The sequence below is a fragment of the Falco peregrinus genome, chromosome 6 (assembly GCF_023634155.1).
Source record: "Falco peregrinus isolate bFalPer1 chromosome 6, bFalPer1.pri, whole genome shotgun sequence".
NCBI classification, from domain to species: Eukaryota; Metazoa; Chordata; class Aves; order Falconiformes; family Falconidae; genus Falco; species Falco peregrinus.
In genome coordinates, this window is record NC_073726.1 from 71,720,542 (window position 1) to 71,736,886 (window position 16,345).

A 16,345-nucleotide genomic window follows, 5' to 3' on the forward strand; every position below is an offset into this window, starting at 1 on the left:
ATAAGGAGCCCTACAACAGACAACTATAAAGCAGTATTCCTTTAACCAGCCCCTACCTAGGTATTTCCAAGCCTGAGCTAGGAATCAGCTTTCTAAAAGGTCCCACAAGAAAAAAAACAACAAACAAACAAACAAAAAAACCCCCAACAAACCACCAACCCAAGAACAACAAAACCCACCGCTTATCTCTGTAAAGGTTTTCTTGCTATAGTATCTTTGATTGAGCCTATTAAAAGGTAGTGTTTTCAGTAATGTCTTGCAGTAATGCCCTTCTACAAGTTAAGGGTATACATAAATGAAATCCTCATATTTAAATACCTTCCAGCTTGTCTAAGCATCTCTCTTCCTCTGTTTCATAGTTTTGGAACAAGAGTGTCCTTGATCTGATCCAGTTTTGTTTTGACTTGGTTTATATCATCTCATCTGTGTTTTTATTTGTCTTATTAGTAAGAAGCTGATTCTGCAATGTGGCACATAAGTACAGAGGTCTAATTAACATTCATTTTAGCCCAAAAGTAGGATTTACAGCATAAACATAAAAAAGCCTGATGCTGGGCTAACTGATCATACATAAAAACAAACGTGCAAAAAGCTCAACCTCCTTGCAAACTGGAAAGAAAAAAAAAAAAGAAAAGCCGCAAACACCATGGTTATATGGATACTTTTCCTGGCTCTACATTAACCTATCTGCATACCCCCTGTATTTCTACACTATTTTTGGCTAGGTATTATGACCAAAACACAATAACCTAAAGCAACATGGCTAGGCAAATTCACAGCCACGCAGCCAGAATAAGGACATTTACGATCTACATAACCAAAAGGACTTTTCTATATCCCATTCAGAAGCAAAAAATGTGAAAGCTAGAGGAAAGCCAGCCCATAAAGTTCCCCAAGAGTGCCTAAAATTTTGCCTTGCCAGTATCAACAAAGTATTTTAATTGTGTTTGGTTTTGTTCACTGCATCATCATGTATTATCATTACCAGTGCTTAACACAGTCAAACATAAAATCCCTCTGAACAAACAATTCCTAATCCCATGTTTCATCATTTTAATCTTACCACCAGAATTCTACTGGGAAAAATAGATAAGTAAAAGCAGAAATCCACTCTAAGCGTTTAAAATAATGTTCATCACCTTGTTATTTTATGCATTCAAAGCTACTTTTACACTTATAATTGTGGTCACAAAATATCACGTTCATGGTGTTGAATCAAAAAACAAAACAAAACTCCAAACTGGTCACAAATTCAAGAAAAACGTAGATAAAAGAGCATTCACTGTAGGCTGAAAGACGTTATGCCACATCTTTGCATGGAGCAATAAACTCAGGGCCACAACACAAAACTTAGAGAGGAGGTTGTAATGGGAAGGCTGACAACAAGGGAGCCACAAAATGCATCTTACACACATGTATTACCAGGCTTGGAACCAAAGGAGAAAGATGATGCTGTGTTCAAAGCAGGTTTACTGCAAACCCACGAAGCTCCTAAACACAACATTTTCCGTTTCTTTTCTTCCTCACCATCTCTCTCCTTTCGAAGAGTAGAAATCTGGCAATATATTCCACAGAGTAGGACAATTCTATGGCCTCAAGATCTGCAGAGGACAACAAACGTATCCTAGACTGCAGCTGCCTGTTTGGCAGTAAGAAAACCAGATTTTCCTGCCAGTAGAAGCAAGGACACAGCTCAGCTGGAGCAAGTGGAGCTGTGACCAAGGGCTACAAGGGCTCAGTCTTGGTCTCTTCCTAAATACACAGGTTTGCCTGTGAATACAGAATGGCTGCGTGTGTTGGGATTTTAAATAAATGTCAACATCTGTATCACTGCAATTTATTAGATAGTTCAATAAACCACAGCATAACTTATTCACTGAATTGGGCCCAGTGACCTGCTCAGAAGCCTTGCTCAAAAGCAAGGAGAGTGGCTGGGTGCTCGGCAAACCCCTCAGCCTCTCTTACGACAGAACACATAACGCAAAGAAAGAGAAAAATTTTGGTAACTCTCCCAGGGAGCTTCATTTCTTCGAAACATTACAAAAAACAGAGAAGAATGACAGCCCTTTTTAAATCTAACGAAGAAAGTAACAGTGACCGGCCAAACTGGAAGCCAACATTTACCAACTGTTTGCAGGAGATGCGCTGAGTTGAGAAACTCTAGGAGCTGCTCCAGCACGTCAGGTAACCCGCTGCATTATTTACACAGCCCAAGCAGAGTTGTTTGTCTTCAACTTGAGAGCAATTTGTGCACCCTTATTAGAGTTTAATAATAAATCCACAGCTTCCCTCTGTTTGCCAGGATGAAATAAAGACTGCTAAAATAAAGGAAGGATGCACATGGGAGACAGACAGGGAAAAGATGACAGTGAAACTTTTTAATGCATAAAGACTGTACCCTGGAGGATGGTTTTACTTCCCAGGAGGCTCAAAACACTGCTGGCCAGTGTCATGCCACGCCAAAAAAAAGCCCCAAACATAAACCAGCTACTTCAGGTTGCCCATCTAGGACACAGAACTATAAAATACATAAATTATATCAGTGGATTACACAAAGCACATCTTGTGCAAAGCTTCCTGGAAGCTTCTAGGAATTGTTTCAAAACAAGACAAATGAAGAAATGGGACAAGGGAAGATGCAAATCAGAGCTGGTAACTAGAATGTTTCTAGAAGAAATAACAAAGCTAATACTGTCTTTCAGAGCTCTGAAGCACCGAAATCTAATTTAATGCAAAAAAAAAAAAACCACAAAAAAACAAATCAACAAAAACAAACAAAAAAACCCAAAACAACCCAAAAAAAAAACCACCCAAAAAAGCACACTGGTGATGTGTTTTGTGGATAAACTTTCTTACGAGACATAAAAAGAAGAGATATGACAGAACACTAAATATGCCCTTCAGAATCAGAAGTGGAGAGATACCTTGTTATGTTGAAAGAGGGCAACATTGGCCCGATGAAGACAAATACTTTAAAAAAGTTTCTACTGGATTTAAAGCATAAGAGAAATTTTCCTTCAGAAACAATCAATAGACCTAGAAATGCAAAGCTGACATCTGTTTTATTAAAATGCAGACATCCTCAGGAGATTAAGTAATTCTGCATGGTCTCACATATCTAAGGATTCCCAACACAGGATTTAAATGGAAGATTTAAGTCAACTTAAGAATACATACCAAAACCACATATATAAGTGGCTGCCACTTTCAGCTTTGCCCCTTTCTAGCAGATGGAAACATCTACTATAGGAATTTTGTTTCTAATATTAATATTACAATTAAAGTTGCAAATTTGATCAGAACAATTTACAGGCTTAGCACGGCAAGACAGGCTTATCAAATGAACTTTCAACCTACTAGTCTGAAAAATACTCTTCCCATGAAGACAAAGCACAGCAGTCATCTTATTATTGAAAGTTTAACCAGCATATTACTGAAAGTTTAACAGTCTAAAAATTAAGTTAAAATGTATTTACAGAAATGTGAATTTTAGAAGTATTTATATTTTAATCAGAAAAAGTAACATTCTGCTTGGCTAATGATCTTTTCAAGCTTTAAACTCTACAATATTATGATTTTCTCTTTTTCTTTTCCCCCTCTCCTATCACAGGCTTAATTTAATTAAAATTAATTCAATCTACTGGGCCCTCTAGGAATTGGACAAACATAACTAATATATTAGGCTAAAAAGTCAATCTTTGATTAATGGGCTGAGGCAACTCCATGGGGACCCTCAAGTCCTTAAAAATCTTAATCCTCGTGTAAGTGTTGTGGCATCAAACTCTGGGCTCTTCAGTGCAGGCACACTAAACTCTTTCCCCACCCAAAGGAAAACAAAGATGTGGCAATTCTCTGTAAAGAATTAACAGAATAATAGCTGGATGTACAGTGAAAAGGTTCTTTGTCTTGAAAGGCATAAATGCATCTCCCTGCATAAGGGATGGTTGTGTGAACTGGAGCACTGCTACTTTACTGTTACTTTAAATATTGCCTCAGGACCTCAACAAACCATGAGATGGCAAGGCTATATACCAATTTATTAAGTTACTTCAGAAGAATGACGCTCAGGCCAGGATTTTGAAGTTCTAAATTTTTCCCTATAGGAAATTAATGTAGCTGCAGGATGACTGTGAGTACTGCAGCAGAATGAATATAAAGCATTCAGACTGTGCACATCATCTTCCACTTGAGACTAAGGTAGCTGTTCCACTGAGAGATGACACATTCCACCTACAGTATAAAAACACCTAAAGTACTTGTCTGTAACATAAGTTTTAGCATTTATAGCATTCATAAATTAACCCAGCAAATATTTGCTCAGTAGCGATGTTGGGCCAGCGACTTCACAAGATCCCCCAATCTACCCTTGTGAAAGCATTTGAGATTAATATACTCCACAATCTGTAGAGCAAACAGCATTAGAGCAAATTATCTTGGGAAAACTAGGCAGGAAGAGACTATTTTTATAGAAATGGGAGTTTAAGTCAGTGGGTTCGTTTTTTAACCACTCATTATTTATACTGATACCAGCAATGGTGGGATGGCTGCTGAAGAGATCAAGAAAAAAAAAAAGTTTTGACCACAGTGTTGTCAACACGCAGCTGGGAATTTAAATACCTCCTCTCTGTTCCTGCACCAAGTAGCAATAGCATGGCAAAGCTTTGTCCCTAGAATGCTACCAATTTACATGAAACTGCCAGAAATGAAGGCTGCTTTCAGTGGGCAAAACCAAACACAGTGGGCACAGAAGGATTAAAAAAAAAAAGAAATGCTTATTACCGAGCTGCAATAATACTGCAGCAACAGGAAAATGGAAATATTATGTTTAATCACCTGTCTTCCTGAGAGAAGTAAAAATGTTTTGCATACAAGACTTACTCAGAGACATAACAATTCACAGAATTAAAAACACGACATATTTTTCAGTCTGATTCTTTTCTAGGTACTTGAAGTGCATATTTGTTTGTGCTGCAACCACACAATGCTGATATAGCAAAGAGACTGTCAGCCCTGTAAATCATATTTTTAATTTCCAGTGAGACATGATTATGTGTTATTCAGGTTACATGTGGATTCTTCTTGACAGCGTGAAAGCTCGCAGTCTTCTAGCCAGGCAGGAAAATAATAATTTCCCCATGTATCAATGCTTAGACAGTTCCTAAAAATCTAACTTTATCTTGGCATATTGTTTTTTAGAAATCTGCAGATCCTTTGTGATTTGACAGTTCCCAGTATTATTTTCACTGTGAATCTCCCTGCAAAAATAGGGCTGAAAAATCACATTCCTCCGTCACAGCCCAAGGGAGAACTTCTATGAGCCACGAAGCCCAGCTGAGCACTTCCCAGCACAAGCACAGGGACGCAGCACCAGATGCAGGAGACCTCTGCTTAGCTTGTACCTAACAAGGAAGAAAAGATTAGTATTGAAGAGCCTGCACTTCTTATTTTTCCCCTTTGTAAGCGGCTACAAACCCCACATTTCACTCCATTATGTTCCAGGTTAAGCAAGGCTGAGGAAACAAGGAAGGGGTTGGGCAAATGTCTCCTGGTAAATTTGCATGAGGGAAGGGAAAGATCTATGGCCTTACACAGTTATTCTCAATCAGTGTCCCAGGGGTATACACTATACCTGTTCTACCTAACTGAATGGTTATTTGCATTCAAGTCAGGACTAAGATGCAAAGCACCAACAACAGATTTCTAATTATAACTATGTAAAATATTACCCCACTCCCAACTATCAAAGATCATAAAAGTGAAGAAACAAGAACTGTGCACATGCACAATAACTCTCTCCTCCACCTCCAGGAAAGGCAGAAAGCTGACTACAAGCTTTGTTTTTTGAAATACTTTCCATTTGCCTCCTCTTCAGGAACACTTACAGAGAAAACAAATTACCTATGGCTTCCAAGTTGGCAACAGGGCTGGTCTGCAAACATGTCTCAGCATAAGGCCTCAGGTCACCATCCTACATTTCTTTGTATCTCTAGCCTTGAGCAAGTTTAACTTGTTTACTAAAACTGGCTAAAAAAAAAAAAAAAAAAAAACAACAAAACCCACCAACAAAAAAACCACAACAAAACAAAAATAACCCCCAAAATCTGTAGAGAAACATTCTCCAAGGGCAAAAAGGAACTGGCAGTTTTACAGTATTAGTTGAGAACTAAATTCCCCTCTATGCTTCGGAGTGGGGGGAGGAAAAAGAAGAATCACATCATGATATCCTTGCTAATGGAAGCTATGGGGTTTTCCACCCCCTGAATTAGGAAAATGGCCTCTTACTTATCACAAAGGCATGGAAACCCCACCACAAGCAGGGCCCAAAGGCAGTTTGGGTTCAAAATAGATACATCTGTTCTTCATTTTTTACCCCATAGGCACCACAGCCACCACTCAATGCTGCAAATAAACTGACGATGAGAAGTAGGCAGTAGGAAGCTACCAGCTGGAAGTGAATAAATATTTACAGATGTCCCAACATACCTAGCAAGAAGCACACAAAAGTTGGATGTAGCAAGCTAGTGGGATCTGACCATGGTGAGAAAGAGTCTTACAAAGAATTTTTGGTATCATCAACTAGTCCGGGCACACCTTAACCACAATGGGTACATGAAGTACACCCACAGCCAGGAACAGGCGTTGCTGTCCCTCCTAGCCTCTCTTCTCCTTCACCCAAATGTATTCCAGAACGTGAGACCTGCTGCTGTCTACAAACAGCTCACAGATGGTGCTAAACCCCTCAGCTAGATTGTAAAGAAACCCATAATTCAATCCAGCTGCAAGCTCAGAGAGGCACCCAGCCCATCCTCTGGGAGCCTGCCTGTGCTCTGCTCTGATGAGTGTTTGGGGCACCAACAGGATTGGCCCACAGCCCTACCACCGAATGAGTGGTAAAACATCATTCAGAATAAGAGAGAACATCTTACACAGAAGAAAGAGAGCAGCCATCACATTCTTGCATGTGGGAGGTGTCCGCATTTTAAAAAACAAGACTCTTTTGATTAGAACTCAGTTTAAAAAGCATAAAAATCAGAGGGGAGAGAATTATTCTTACTAGAGAATGTAAAAATATTTACATGATGGTTCCTAACTGTTCATCCCCATCAAGATTTCCTCCTTTCCTTTAAGTGCATATGCAGCCCCTTTAACATCTGTTAGCTTCTTAGGAAAGGGATGATGAAAAGGAACTGCTTGAAGCGCCCTGGACAAGGTCCGGCCCCCAGGGCACTAACACCGAAGGTGAGATCTCACCTGTGCAATGCTCCAGAAACAGGACACCAGCCGCCAGTCACCAGAGCTGATGTTTGCCTGGTTTTAAAGCACAGAGAAGGCAAAGCAACTTTCAGGAGCAGAAACCCAGTGGTGCAGATAGCCCCTGCCCTGCCCCTGCACCCAGTCGGCTGGGTGTTCAGGCATCGTGCTCAGCTCCTGCGGTGTCCCCTTCCCACAGCCACTGTGCTGATGGAGGGAGACCAACAGCTTGGGCCAGCCCATCCATCACTGCCATCTGCGCCTGGGAAGCTCCAGAGCAGCATCTCCAGCTCTCACTCAACACAGAGCGGGAAGGAGGGCACAAGCAAACGGGACACAGCAAAGGGAGGCAGAGACAGAGCGAGGGATTACTTTTTCTTAGTACACCAGAGATATTTTATTGGAGTTCACAGATTTAACACATTTCAAGAGGACTACTAGAAAAGTTCAGTGAAGTGTGCACACCTAACTCGAGTCCCAAATGGGATATGCAGTGCCCAGTTACCATAGCAACTTTCCTTTCAAGGTCCAGGACAAGCCAGGTTCCTGATGCTCCCCACTACTGCAACTGCGAGAATGAAACAGACAAAGTAACAATATGTCAATAGTTACCTTAAGTGCCTGAAAAAAACAAAGAAAAATAAATAACAATCTTTCACTTAAGTTCATAAAACCACTTCTTCCCCTCTTCCCCCCCCCCCCCCCCCCCCCCCCGGAGGTCAAAAGAAAACCCTATGCACAACAGATATAAAAAATGAGAACCCAAATGGGGGGGGGGGACATGACGAGAAGAATTATCAGGGAGAACAGGATGGTCCCCATAAGCTGAAAATTTAACATACAGCACACCTCCATCAGATGAAAGCACGTCCCTTTAAAACATTATTTAGCCTAAGAGTTGTAAATACATGTAATGCCTAGTGCAGTATCTCAAAGGCTGATCAGGTAAGACCTTTAAGATCAGGTCATTACTTCATACAGGAAACATGACTGTACTTGGAAGAGAATTGTCATTAACTGTTTAACATTAGTGCTTTAGTAAGAGAATATTTCAGTATTAATCCAAGCCAAAGTCTCACCACTGTGTTACAGAAATTAATTTTGTTAATTGAAGCAGCATTCTCTTCCAAATCACTGAGCTGCAGACTACTTGCTACAATGAAAATGGCCTTCCTTTGTGTTTCTGCAAACATCCAGCTTATTTATACTATGCCTGTTAGAAATTCCTCATACCTCAAATTTTTTCAACTGATTCATCATTTCCTTTTATTCAATGTTCAAACTTGATGTGAAGAGATTCTATTAATTGTTCAGAAGCATCCTCATTTCGATGGATGACATTTTATACTATTTCTTTAATTATTATTGCAATACTGACGTGTGGCACCAGCAAAAAAACCTGGCAAAGTTTGCCTGCCTTTGGGATAAATGGGGAAAAAAAATACATCTTGTTATCACCACAGAGGGGAAAAAAAAGCTGATGTTCCTGTAAACTATGACTCATTGCATTTTGGGGGTTTGCTTTTAATTTATTTTTAAGGGATTTTTAACAGCTGTTTTTTATTCAGGAAGTTTAAGGGTTGCAAAACTTCCTTTTCCTCCCAATATCATTTTATGTCAAGAGAAGAAAAAGCCTCCAGGACATCGCATTGGAGGTTGGCAGAACTGTAAGCCTACCTTAAAAAGTAGTTAAGCAGATTGTCACAACTCATAGCTTGTTAGAGAAAAATGAATGGGTTATCGAGAGGCAGCATGAAGTTGCACCTAGTCTGTCCTAACCATTCCCATCACCTTGAAAGTCACCTTTGCACTCCCTATCAGCCATCAGATTCAGACAAGATCATTGTATTACTGCTGCAGCCTGAACTCTATATAGAGAAAAATAAAAAGGTTAAAACAGGATTAATTTATAACTGTATCACTTAAGTTCTGTTTACCAACTGATGGGCTAAGCATTTCAGAATGTGTGATCTCTAGACATTGCAGAAATGTTAACCAGTGGCATAACGGCATGACAGCATCAGAATTAAGACACATCTACAACTTGCTGAGAGAAGGGAAGGGGGGTGGGGGGTGGGTAGGGGAAGAAAGAAAAACTTGAAAATCACACTTTGTCAGGTCAGTTTTACAGTTTTCGAAATGCCAGTTGTTCATTTTAGCACAGCATTAGTCTCAAACGGCGAAGGTACTGTCAATCAAAATACTCCTATTACGAACAAGTTCTGGGCCTGTATTTAGGCACGGGAGTAAGAGAAGAGGTAGGGGAAAATAATCTGTTCTGGGAATATACTTAGATATAATAAAGTTGAAGAATAATGAAGAAATTAAAATATATGGTTTCACACACTACAGCCTCATAAGAAAAGCAGTGGCAGTGTTACATTAAGGGCAAGTTACAGCTCAAGTCGTCCAGGGACTCTTTTTGTCTCTTTCTGCTCTTTTGGCACCCAGCCCTTTTAGATGAGAAAAGGTACCATGTGCTGGAGGTGCTCCTATGTCCCAAGTGCTTCAGGTCTTTTATAGATAGATGGAAAGTCATGGCCCTCATTCTACAGGTCTGTATTTTTAAGAATCATTTTGCATATCCTCAGTGTTTGTGTGGACTCTTCAAGAGCCATTACAGAGGCTTAACTTTCAGTCAGAGCTTTGCATCTGCCCTCTTAAAAGTCTAATTTCTCAAATGCTCATCACCCCCTCCCCAAACAACTTAGGTTCCTCTTGACAGCAAAAGTTAATACCTTCCACGGTATACCCTTCAGCTAAAGTACTGTATCCTTCTATTAAACTTTTATCTTAAAACAGTGTTTTCTTGAACTGGTCAAAAACACCACAACCTGTTTTTAGCAACCTGTAGGCAAAGTGCCCAACACCTCTTTGAGCTGCAATGCAGCTTTCCCCCCTAACTGTCCAAGCCCTGGTGACTACAGTTACCTCTTCCTTTACTCTCAGGAACTACATTTGAATTTGAATACTGGTGCCTCATGTTTCATCCCTGTTAGACAAACCAGCATATCCATTTCCAGCACTAGTAAGTTTAAATGAGTAGTGACAGTTTCCAGTCATGCAGAAACATAAGCAGACTCAGATGTCATCCTCAAAATGGTAACTGATTTGAGAGAGAGCATCACAGCCGAACTGCCAAAATAGGGGTTTATTTTTAAATGACTCATTGAAATCCAGGGCAGATCAAAGGGCCTGATAGCAAAAAGAATATTAGGAAAAAAACCCCACCACATTTAACGTGTTAGCTAACATGTTAGAATCCTCAAGAAGATAAAGCAATTTTAGTTCTGAACAAGAGCACTTGTCTTTGTGAGAAAAGATAACTTATTATTAATTCAAGATAAAATCACGGTACTGGAGGTGAGCCAGTTTATTGTTTTCAAAGACTTAGCAGACTGAAGTCAAGATAACAGAAGAATCCCAGAGCTTTGCAGAAGAGGGATAAAAGCTACAAGCTCTAGTTTCCCCGAGAGGCGGCCCTGACATTCCCTACTCCAGACCTCTGCTACCACTGTCACAGCCCCATCTGATATCATGGCTGAGGATTTAATTTTTCACAGTCATTGGGGCAGTCATTTTGCTTTCACTGTTTAGTAGCTAGCCATACAGGTCTGCAGCCAGTGCAAAAGGTCTGGAGACTGTAAAAATATATGGAAACAAACCCAGTTTCTTTTGCTCCATCCATACAGTGGATGCTATGAAAAACACAAGGGTTCAAAAGCAAGACAATTAGTGATGCACTTCCCATTTCATTGTTAGCTGTTACAAGGGTAAATCTAGATAGAGAAAAAATTGAAAACAAATTGAAGTGCCTCATGGCAGTGAACCTTGCAGGCTCTCCTAACTCTCTGTCACACACTTAAGTTTTTAATGGAGGTGAAATGAGCCTGCATACGTTACCATTCTGCTCACTCCCTAGTCAACAGCCCCTGCTTCTTCATCTTCACATCACTTACCGCCACTAGTACACCTGCCTCCTCAATGCCAATACTGAAATAGGACAGCCGATTCTTCAGCCTAGCAAGCAACTGGAAACGGTGATGGATTTCAACAGAGAAGAGCTTAGACAAGTTTTTACTGTAAAACTTGCTTAGCTTTGTTTGAGGCAACACCGAGTAGTAAAATTGAGGTTGAGCTGCCATATTCCATTCATTAGCTTCAGAAATCCTCAATCGCCAACCTTGCATGCAAGAGATCTCAGCATAAAATGAGCAGCCCCAAAGCAAAGATGTTAATCCTCACATCTACTTCACAAGGGTGCAGGAAGCACCCAAAAGGCATTAGCTGTCATTAAGCACTCACATCAATCTCTGAATTTCCACCTACAGCTGAACAGAGTAAAATTAGAATCAACCTACATGAAACAATGAACTGCAGCACTTTCAGCCTCTTCACAACATAGTCTAAAGATGGTAGCATTTTAAGATTTCTTTGTAGTTCATACCGCAGTGACATATCAATGAGAGTGTAATTCCTGAGGACTGCAGAACATCATTAAGGATCATTAAAAAGAGACAAGGGAGACCATTAGGTAGTTTCAGATCCTCTCTCTCTCTTTTTCTTAAAAAAAAAAAAAAAAAAGAAAGAAAAAAAAAAAGAGGAGAAAAAACAAGAAAAAGAAGCCCTCTCATCTCAGATGAGCAGAGGGTTTTTCTTGGTTTATTTGCTTTTATGTCTGGAGTTAGATATTGCCCAGAAGAGTTTTCATGAAAACATAACCCTTTTTTAAAATAGTACACACTTCAAACAAACTGTGTGTTTCACAGTAAAGTGAAGACACAAAAAAATAATAAGAATGGTGACAAATTCTTCTAAATTGTTTCCAAATGATCTAAGTTCCTATTAATAAAACAGGCACCTGAATTTTCTTAGCATTTTTTTCAGGTTTTTTGTTGTGCATTGCTGGTATGTTTTTTAATGAGATTTTGGGCCACAAGCATTCAACTTAACAGACAGACAAATTGTCCCAGTGGAACAAGTAAGTATTTCTACTTCAAGATTTTGATCCTGAATCAGCCCTCTCCCCCACAGCTGAAGGCAACTCCCTCAAGAACACTGCTACCAAGTGAACAGTGAACACCTCCAACAGGGCTAAAAAATACCTTCAAACTCACCAAGGTAGGTCTTAGGCAATTCTCAGTAAGTTTTGAAACAAAAGATTTCTGTTCACTATATCCAGTGAAAGGGGAGAAGACTTTTTGCTAAGCCACAAACATTTCAGTACTACTGTACGCCACAGCCTCTGGCTCTGTCAGATTCTCAGCGCATGAGCTGGTTCACCGTCTGGAACATATCAGCTGCTCAGGACAGCGACACATACATTTCCTAGACCTGGTTTTCCTAGGAAAGACACTAGATCTAGATGAAAACAAGCACACAGCTATTGTAAAATTGGAAAGAAACTGAAAAACTATCTGTGCAGGATACGTACACATATTGTCTTCAAGGCATAAATTGGGAAAAAGCAAGAGAGGACTAAAGCCCTGCATTTTCTTCTGCCAAAGCAATGACTCAGTGCATTTCTAGGAGCTCTAGGGGAAATATGTGTCCAGAGTGGACAGTGCACATTTAGATCAAGAATGCTAATCACATATGGTTTCAAATCAGCAAGTGCAACATCACCACCCCAATGCCTATGAAAAAAACAAATTTCTGTTATAACAAAAATGATCTCAAACTCCAGATCTGCATCATTTTTAAGGTCAGTTGATCCCTGAAGGCCCATATCTATCACAGGGTAAGAACAGGGAAATATCTAGAAGTCTCTGTTATTTTATGTCATCATGACAACACTGCCTCAAGACATTTCCTCATAGCTGGAAGCAAGACTCCCACGCATGGAGCACATAAAAAGCAAGGTCATCTGTGACATTACCATGCACTTTTCTTTATGTCCTGAGGAAGTCACTGCACTAAAGCTCTGTGAGGGAGGTTTTAAGACCAAGGAGGGCTTGCACTACTTGTGAGACATTCCCACGCAGTCTTTGTGGATTCAATTTACTAAACTCCCTGAAGTAACACCTGTGAATCTTGTTCAGTGGCAGCTGTAAGGGACACACATCCACAGAGAGAAAATGGTTATGGGAAGTACTAACACAGCATCCATCTGGACATCCCTGCCACCGTACACCACCATCTCCATGGTAGGAAGGCCCTGAGTCTCTCAAACATTAAGGTGAACCTATACAAGAGCCTCCTCAACACTTTGAGGGATCTCTCCCACAGGACAATATAGCCTTTAACTCTTAGAAACTGGTTTGCAACCAAGTGTCTCGGTCTATCATGGGAGCAAGAGATTATTATTCAGAGAAGTATACAGTGATTAAGAAAGTGATCCGAGTTTATGCAATTTATATAGTGAAGCATGAATGCAATTTATATAGTGAAGCATGAAGAGAGAGAAGTACAGACGCCAGGATCATCTGCTTGTAGCCTCTCAGGTTTTGGGGAGAAGGTCTATATGTAGAGGAAGAAATCTGTATTGCATCTGCTATGTGCCAAAAAAAAGAATTTTTTATATATATAAAAAAATACAAACAACAGCGTCTAGAGGGTAGCATCACGTACTGGCATTTACACAATCCAAACACAGAACCACTAAAAAAAAAAAATAGCTAATGTACTTAGCGAAAAATGCCCATGTTTGCCAGAGGCAGGTAGCTTAAATTATTGTGTCCGTCTTCCTCAGAGAGGAAGGACCAGAAATCTCATTTTCTATTTTTCTACCAGAAATAGGAGGGCAGAAACTCTCCTCCTTCATATACTCTGGAGGTCAAACTGGATGATGTAATGATGCCTCATGGCTTTAAACAGGTTTTATAGATTATCTGACTTAAAAATAGACACAATGTTTAAATAATAAAATTCTCTGGAAATGGAGTGCCTATTACAACAAGCCTCCAGTCACTGGCTAAGAATTGGATGAGCTATGAACATACGAGTATTTGTAATAAACCAAAGGGAAAAATCTTAGGTAGATAAATTGAAATTTCATCCCACTGACTCCGAAAAGCAAATAGTATGCATTGTTTTCTATATAGTCTGCTTTAGCTAGATGCAGATCTCCAGAAAAGCGTGCAGACACCATACCTATGTTGGGTACTGGACCCAGTCTAGCCATGGCAGTAAGGGCTTCTGTCCTCACCCAAGTAAGGACTTCTGTCCTCACCCAAGAAGCATGGAGTCCACTGTGTCCCATGCAACTGTTGTCTGTTTCTGGTACTGGGAGAGTACAATTAAAATCAGTTTGGATATGCCCGCACTGTCCTGACATCTCTGCTGTAGGCACTTCTCTGAATAATTTAACTCAAAGCCAGTTACCATACAATAATTGCCAGAGGTCATGCCATCATGGTTCAGATGAGGACCTGAATTCATTACATGAACCAATGCACGCGTTGCCTTTCTGCTTCCCTTCTCAAGTACGTGGCCAAAGGAGGAAGTACAGGAGAGAGGTGCTCTCACCCTGTCTAGGGAGCTGCTTCTTGTCTGCTACACCATTGTTTAGCTTGTCACAAGCACAAGCAAAACAATACAGCACAGCAAACCTCACCAACTTGTATGAATGGCCTGGAAGTCCACTGGAAATCACTTAATGTCGTGAGCCAGCGAGTACAGAACAACAGGAATCAGATTACTTTGCTCATATGTTTTCACAACAGCAATTTCATTTTATTTATTATGATAATTCATAAAGCACCATCAAATACAGTGTAGAATCTCTTATAAAAATAATTACAGTCTAGTAATGCAAGATCTCATTGAAGCACACCATTAATTCCTTGACAGTTAGAGAATGAGCCAAATACTTTGTGCAAACGGAGGACTCACAAGGTTTCAACACACACATTTCCTTGCACTTAAAATGTGCAAGGAGAAAACCTTATTAAAACAGTATTTCATATTATGCTTTAAATTATGGCCCCTTAGGCAGATTTTCTGTACTTCAAAAGACAGCTATTATACTACTGTATGTTACAGTTTAAGATAACAGAAAAAAGAATTCCTATCAAATTGTTGTACTGCTATATGTAGGGAACACAAAATAGTTTCTTTTTCCCCACAGCCCTCAAGAAAACCCACGACTTTCATCCAAAGCGAGGTGCCACCAGTCTCACACAATAGAGAACAGCTTTAATACAACACTATGAATTGTCTTCCACTTTGCTACTGAAACTATTTTGAGCAGCTAAAGCAACATTTTCTGAACCTACTATCCAGCACTTAGGACATCTCCACACGAGCTTCAGGGTTATGCTATCTAACTCTGTGTGTTTCAATGGCTTTGTTTCTATGCAGAAGGACTTTGTGGTTATACACTTCATAGCTGTTTTTAAAATAGGATTTCTCTAAAAGTAAAAAAAAAAAACAAAAAAAACACACAAACAAAAAAAAACACCACCAAGAAAAAAGAAAAAGGCGGCTGGTGCTTTTCTTCCTGCTGTTTAATGATGTTCAAAGTTGTCTGAAAATTTGCTTACACGTAATCATAGAAGACTGAATCAGTTCCCTGCTTTGTATCATTTCTATTTTAGAAGCCCTTGTAGTGCAGCCACCAGAAAATCATGCCGGCCATGATCCAGATTCATGCGATCTAACATGTTAACTGATTCAAGTCTTCATAATTAGAACTGATCCAGAAGCCAACAGGAGACATCCCTAGCAATTTAAATAAGCATTATACTAGATACTAAGAAACACTACGAAACAGATCACTTGTTATAGGCAGTTTGACAGCCTGACTTAGTAAACCAGAACCCTCTAAAAATCACCAGAAATACCTAACAACAATGTTCAAACTGAGGTCTCACAACAAGCAGTTAAGAATGCTGAAAGAACTCACAGAAGGTGTTGTGCTCTTCCAACTTTTTCCATCTTATCTCAGATGTTTACAGTAAAAAGAACAGAGAAGTTTTCTTCAAAGCACAATTATTATCAATCCTCTCCAACATTCCAGCAACACAATATTCTTCTTATAATGTGACCGAGTAACTCCCTCAGATCCTCAGGAGATGTTAGCAAAATAATTGTTCCCCCTCAGTGTTCTTTTCTTATTACTTTATTTTTTTCTTACCCTTATTACTTCAGGCAG

General features: G+C 39.8%; 1 protein-coding gene across 9 annotated transcripts in view; it reads right to left on the minus strand.

Annotated features, from left to right (window-relative positions):
* The window catches only part of EPS8 (epidermal growth factor receptor pathway substrate 8), a 141,070-nt gene that overhangs the window by 114,974 nt on the left and 9,751 nt on the right, over window positions 1–16,345 (minus strand). Inside the window, exon 1 of one of the 9 annotated variants that reach the window (XM_055807882.1) lies at window positions 7,757–7,775. The exons of the other annotated variants lie outside the window; for them this stretch is intronic. The gene's annotated coding sequence lies outside the window, so the exon portion shown is untranslated. Of the gene's footprint in view, window positions 1–7,756; window positions 7,776–16,345 lie in introns of those variants that run through there. 9 annotated transcript variants of the gene reach the window in all.